This window comes from Glossina fuscipes, unplaced genomic scaffold, assembly GCF_014805625.2.
Source record: "Glossina fuscipes isolate IAEA_lab_2018 unplaced genomic scaffold, Yale_Gfus_2 86, whole genome shotgun sequence".
In the NCBI taxonomy this organism is placed as follows: Eukaryota; Metazoa; Arthropoda; class Insecta; order Diptera; family Glossinidae; genus Glossina; species Glossina fuscipes.
In genome coordinates, this window is record NW_023998440.1 from 476,290 (window position 1) to 482,897 (window position 6,608).

The 6,608-nt window shown below is 36.4% G+C and overlaps 1 pseudogene; it reads left to right on the forward strand.

Moving 5' to 3' along the window:
* The first annotated feature begins 855 nt into the window (after positions 1–855).
* On the forward strand, positions 856–2,746 carry LOC119638225 (annotated as a pseudogene).
* The last annotated feature ends 3,862 nt before the right edge of the window (positions 2,747–6,608 follow it).

A 6,608-nucleotide genomic window follows, 5' to 3' on the forward strand; every position in this document is an offset into this window, starting at 1 on the left:
TATAGGCTTTTTTTAACAACCCTAACTTTGTACATTCTTTTTAGGAGAAGCTTCAGATCACGGTTATATCGAGAAAGAGGACACGTACAACGTAAATCAAAGTAAGTTGATTTTTGAGACAACATTTAAGTTAATCCAAAATTTTTTAGCTCTAGTACCATCTAATCAGTGTAAAACTGGGATAAGTGAAAATTGGCATGAACTTGACAATGACATATTTGCCTCCATAAGCATGGAAGAAATCTTACATCAAAACGAGAAGAGCAAAGATCAACTCTCCCAATATATCTAAGTTCCAAGTAAATAAGCAGATAATCCAAGGTATGGCATTGATATTCCTCACACTTTTTTGATGCTAATTGTTATAATTTTTTTTTTATTTCTGCAGGTTTTCAAACAGATATAAAAGATCGGATGGAATCCACTGCACAAGTAGGAAAAATAAACAAAACCAATGGTTTTCAAACTGCTAATGGCAAGAATGTGCTAATATCTGAGAAAGGGAAAAAACATGTTGAAGCCTTGCTAAATGAATTTCATCAAAGCGATGGTGATATTGAGAATAGTTTATTATCTATAAAAAAATAAAGTTATTTCCAAAAAGCGAAAGATGATGTCTGAAAAAAAACCTTTAAAACATCTTTAACAAGCGGGGAAGAAGAGGGAGATTACCCCAGTTGTAGCAGCAAGTTCATGTTCAAAAGTGCTTTTGAAACAAGCACACCAGACGTCTATAGGAAATTGCCAGTTCAGGAAATGGAAAAAGATAACGACGCGGTATTAATGACAAACCGACTAAAGAGGTGGCGGCTATCGGATTTAAGACGTGCTCGTACTAATCCAAAGAAATAACAAATGAAGTGAATTGATGGAACACGCAAATTTTCTTATAAGATTCATTTATATTTTTTGATGTTAGTACATTTTGAGTCCTTTCTTATGCTTTTTTCTTATTTCATAATTTTCTTATTATACTACTTTATATTACATTGTGTAAATTACATCTTATCCGAAGCTTTGATGTACCCGAACGACTAAAACGGGCGTATGCTACTGAGGGTTGCAAAAAGGACATGTTGGAAACTATGTTCCCGAATCTTAAAGAAGAATTAAACATAAGTAGCTACGAGAGTCGCTTCCAAACACTTTTATAGTTAGAGGAGACGGAGTATCTTGTTAATCTCCGCAAATATGACCGTGAACGAGCGCATTTTACACGCGAGGACAGGTATTTAGCTCTGACCATAGAAAATCTTTCCGAACGGCGTCCGTCGTTGTTAATTGGAGACATGGTTAAAGCCGAAAAGCCCTGGGCCGACGGCGAAAATGCCGAGCGCACGTATATAGGAGTGATTCACGAAGTGCTTCGCAATCGAATCCTACTTAAATTCGATCACAACTTTCGGGGAAGATATAACTACGTGGATTATCGTTTAGAATTTTACTTCTCCCGTTATGGCTACCGTAAACAGCAGTACGCCATCTTACGAGCGGCTAAAAATTTAGGCGAAGAGTTCTTGTTTCCTTCCCGAGCACAGACGCGTGGATGCCCACAATTGGATATACAAATAAATGATGAGGGAAACCTCTTGTTAGACGGTCGCCAGTACAAATGGCGCAATTGCGCACTGAACTCTGTGCAGAAAAAAGCCGTAGCAAATATACTACGAGGAGAAGTTTACAAGACGCCATACATGATTTTCGGACCCCCCGGCACAGGAAAAACTGCAACGCTAGTGGAGAGCATTTTGCAAATTTTTAAATTGATACGAAAGCGGTGTACTCAAAATGGCCGATTTTATACGCATAGTGTCCCAGAGACAAGTCGACAAACAGCTTATACCAGAGCATTTGATGCCGTATTGCGCAACAGCGGACGTGATTGTGACTGAGTCCGGGCTTAAATTAAGATGTCAAATGAATTTTTTAAGGAATCAACGAGTAGTAATTGGCAATTGCGCCACTCTAGGCAATTTGTTGCAAATGGATGCAAGTATCAAATGAGCGTGGCCAGGTAATCCTTGCCGGAGATCCCCATCACTTGCAAGCAGTCATTATAAACGAATATGCTCGTGATCGCGGTCTTTCGCGATCATTTTTGGAGAGAATTCTTTCGTGTGCTCCATACTTAAGAGATGATGTTAGATTTCCCATTACATGTGGTTTTTTTGACCCTCGCGTGGTTATGAGATTACTCTACAATTACCGGGCATTGCCCTCTATAATGATTGTTAATAATAAACTGTCAATGCCAATAATAAGGGAAGACAATTCTGGGGAAGCTGTATGCGATATAGTGCCGCAATCACCAAATCGACCCAAAACACATGGCATATTCTTCCGCGGAATGCGTAGTGAAGATATGTATAATCCTTACGAAGCGAAGGAGGTAAGTTGTATTTAGTTTAAAAGCACAATCCCTTCTATTTAGTTTTTCATAACATTTATTTCTGTTTTGAAGATTTTCCACCTTTCATAAAACAAGTTAAATATTTGCGCAAACTTTTTGTTGTTGCCGACGTAGCAATGCCTTAAATTGATACTGTGGAGGAATTCCAAGGAGAGGTATAACTTTCGTAAAATTACACTAATGTTGGAGTTAATATTAATGTTGCTTTCGCTTGGTTGTTTTTAGGAAGGCGATATAATATTAATTTCAGCAGTCAGAAGCAAGGACCGCATACCTAACTCTCTCTCAATAGTGAGCATATACGTTTGTTTACACTTCTCAATAAAAATTGCCTGAGACTCTGAGAATAAGCATATTATCTATGGTGCCTTTAAAAAATAAGCGTATTATCTGTGGTGCCTTTAAAGAATAACCATGTAAAATTTTAAGGTTTCTTCATCCATAATTTTTTTTAATGGCAGAAACTGTTTTAAAGCAATTTTGAAATTCTTATGCTTAACAGAAGTTGCTTTCAAAATACAGAGAAACATTTAGTTCACCACAAAATGGATTGGCAATAACGGGACTGGAATGGAACTTCTGATTGATTGATTGAGATCTTTATTCTGGCTTGTTTAGTTCTCCATTTATTTTATATGTGAACACAAACAAAATATCATAGAAAGAGTGAGCAGCGCGGCACTCTCTCTACCGAAGGAGTAAGCGCGGATTAAGGATTAAATAGTCCTTATGTTGTCAACGAATCCTGTTCTGAAAATATTCCTAAGGGTAATTGAGCTGACGCTCTATAGTAAATGCGATTCATCATCACTTGGCAGTAATCAGTTTGGTTTAAGGAAAGGCATGGGCACCTACATTCAGGTTCTAATCCAGAACTGCAGGGACGTGCACGAAGATGTTTTTGTTTCTTTCGTAGTTTATGAAAAATTCTTTGGCCAAGTAGAGCATGGCAAATTAAAAATTGCTATTGGCGAAAAAGATAGTCGCTGCATCAAAAATTTGTATTGGAAGAAGACCGTGCTAATGATGTCAACAAATAATATTCTTATAAATAGAGGGGTTCGTCAAAGAGGTAAAGAGAGGGTTTGATAACATTAAACGATTTCATGTACGTATGTACACATGTACGTTTATGTAAGTAGTTGTGTAAATGTGTAAACCCTTAACTTTTCAATTTTAATATGTATTCCGTTGAATTATCGGCATGTGAATGAGTTTGTATATGTAAGTGTGAACATATTATTATTATTATTATAATTTTAGACTAATGAACTAAATTCTTAGACTAAAAAAAAGACATTGAGCACTAGCAACACAGGGTATCGGCTCTAATTTAAATAAATGGATATTAGATAATGAGCTTAGTGGTATTAAAAAAGTAATATATTGAATTGATGTTCTGTTCTGAAACTGATTGTAGAATGTCCAAAGGGTTCCAAATGCAATACTTCTAGCCAAGCAAAAGTTAAGGCAGTCGCAGAGAATGTGCTTTATGGTGAGAGTTTGTCCACAACTGCTGATTGGGGAGGAAGACTTCTTCAAGATCCATTGGTGAGTTGCAATTGTATGATCAAGGCGAATTCTCGAGAATGTTTGGATCTTGGTTTTCTCAACATTTGTTGGATATAGAGGTGGAGTTAATTGAGGGTTAATGGAGGGTTGAAGATGGTATTGTAAATTTTCTTCTGCAATTTTCTCTTTAACTTTTCTTCCAATGTATCTTTGAAGATCTAACTTTTCCATGACATCATCCATAATTAGAGGAGCAAAAGCAGTATGCTTTGCCGCTCGATCAGCCTGCTCATTTCCCAATAAACCGTATGACTTGGTACCCATAACATTTTAATTTTTCCCTCGGGTGTTGTAATTATCTTCCTTAATTTGTTGGTGGTGCTCCATCTCGAAGTCAAAGGATTCCGAATAGCTTGTAATACAGAGAAACTGTCGGTAACAATGACGGTTTAGAGTTTGTTTTTATGGGAAAGGTTCGCAGCATGAAGGATGGCTTCGGTTGTGAAAGTTGAAGTACTTTCGTGAAATATGTGGTTGAGAAGAACTCGTCCTGTAGCATCAACCACGGTACAAGCAGGAGGCAGACCAGCAGATTTTGAGCCGTCTGTGTATAAAAGATTCCAACCACTGCTTTGCAATATTTGGGTTTTTTCAGCTATTAGATTCCTGAAGACGTAGTTTGATGTATTTTTTTCTTGTGCATAGACAGCGAGATGTCAAAAGAGCAGTCTTTCAAAATCCATGGAGGTTTAACACCAAAAGAGCGGGAAATTTTTAAGGGAATGTTCAATTCTTTTACGACGTACAAACAATAGTCAATTGCAGATGGTGACTTTGGAATTTTCTTCGCAATAATAATCTTTCTCACGTCATCACCGAGAATAGATTTGTTTGAATTAAGAAGCTTAGGGACTATTTTGGCTTGTAACTCATAAAGTCTATTTTCTTAAGTTGGGAGACCAGTTTCGATTATAATATTATTTATGGGCGTCGTCCGAAAAGCATAACAACTTGCTCTGACTGCTTTGTGGTAAACCAGTTTAAGGATGTTGATATTAGATTTGCAGCTATTGCCATAAATTATCAAAGCATAGTCAATCTTGCTTAACACAAGCATTTTGGTAAGATAAGCAATAGTGTTAATATGCGCATGGCTTCTCCAAGCAACGTACTGTATGAAATTCACCCTTGTTAAAATAGAGTTTTTTAACCGAAGACAGTGTGCTTTCCAACGGTAATTGTTGGAAAACGTGAGCCCGAGAACATGGAGCGTCTGCACATTTAGTACTGGTAAGTTATTAATATGCATCAGTAGGTTTCCTGCATCGCAAATCTGCTTTCGACAAATGTGCATTTTTTTAGATTTTTGTTTGGAAATTTTAGCCCCCGACGAGTTTGCTCATGCGGAGATCTCTCGTCCAATAGATTCGATTGATTGCCTTCGTGCTATCTTTTTCTTTTGTAAAAATGTATACATCGTCTGCGTAGAGGCAATGTTCCACACTTGGTACACGACAAAGAATTTTGCTAATTTCGTTGAAGGCGATTTGGAAAAGCGTGATAGAAAGAGGAGATCCTTGCGGAATGCCATTCATTAGCGGAAAGGAATCAGAGACATGATTGTTGATTCTAACTTTGAACCGCCGATGCGACATGAATGATTTGATGTAGTTGAAGAGTTTGGGTCCAACATTCCATGATTTCAAGAGTCTTAAAATAACATGAAGACCAACTCTGTCAAATGCTTTTTCGAAATCAATTGAAAGAATAGTTACATGGTTTCGTTCGGAAATTGCTTTGCTTGTAAAATAATCAATATGTAACAGAGCGTCGATGCACCCTCTACCCCGCTTGAAACCAACTTGTTGCTTTGTTATCAGATTCTTGGACTCAAGAAACCAAGATAATCTAGATGTTATAATCTTTTCCAACACCTTTGAGAGGCAAGATAAAAGAGAGGTTGGGCGATAGTTCGATCCGATGGAGATATTTTTTGACTTTGGAATTGGAACAACTGTAGCCACTTTCCTATGTGTGAACATAAAAATTAGTTTAGTTTCAATTTTTTTTTTTTTTTGCTACCATCGCAAACACAAATATATAGACGAAGGTTAGGTTATTTAGGTTATTTCCTGATATATGAAATGAAATGTTAAAGAGGGTTATACAGGCAGGTTCAGATCAAATGTGGGGAACGTCAACCGTTAAATACAAGAGATAAAAAAACATTTACCTTTACCAATACTTACTTATTTATCCATTTTTAAGTGCGGTAGCAAAAATTGACATGGAAGATCAAGCCAACCAACCTTTATATTTATCAAAAACAAACTAAAAACGCAAAATGTCCACAATACAAAAAAAAAAAAAAAAACATGAAAATCGAATCCACCTAGGCCAAGAAATTTAAAAAAAATTTTTTGAGTGCATTTACTGAAAACTAAAAGCCGTGGTCGTCTTATGGAATCTTTGCTCTCGAATGCTTTTAAAATATACCTTGAAATCACATAGAATTGAATTAAGAACATCCAACCGGCGACCTAATATGACAAATTTTGGATTTTTCAGAACGACACCAATATACAAAATGTTACATATCGATTCGAAAACATATATAAAAACTACATTTTTTTAAATATATTACTTCAACATATAAAAGCTGGCATTTATATGCTTAATCCTATAT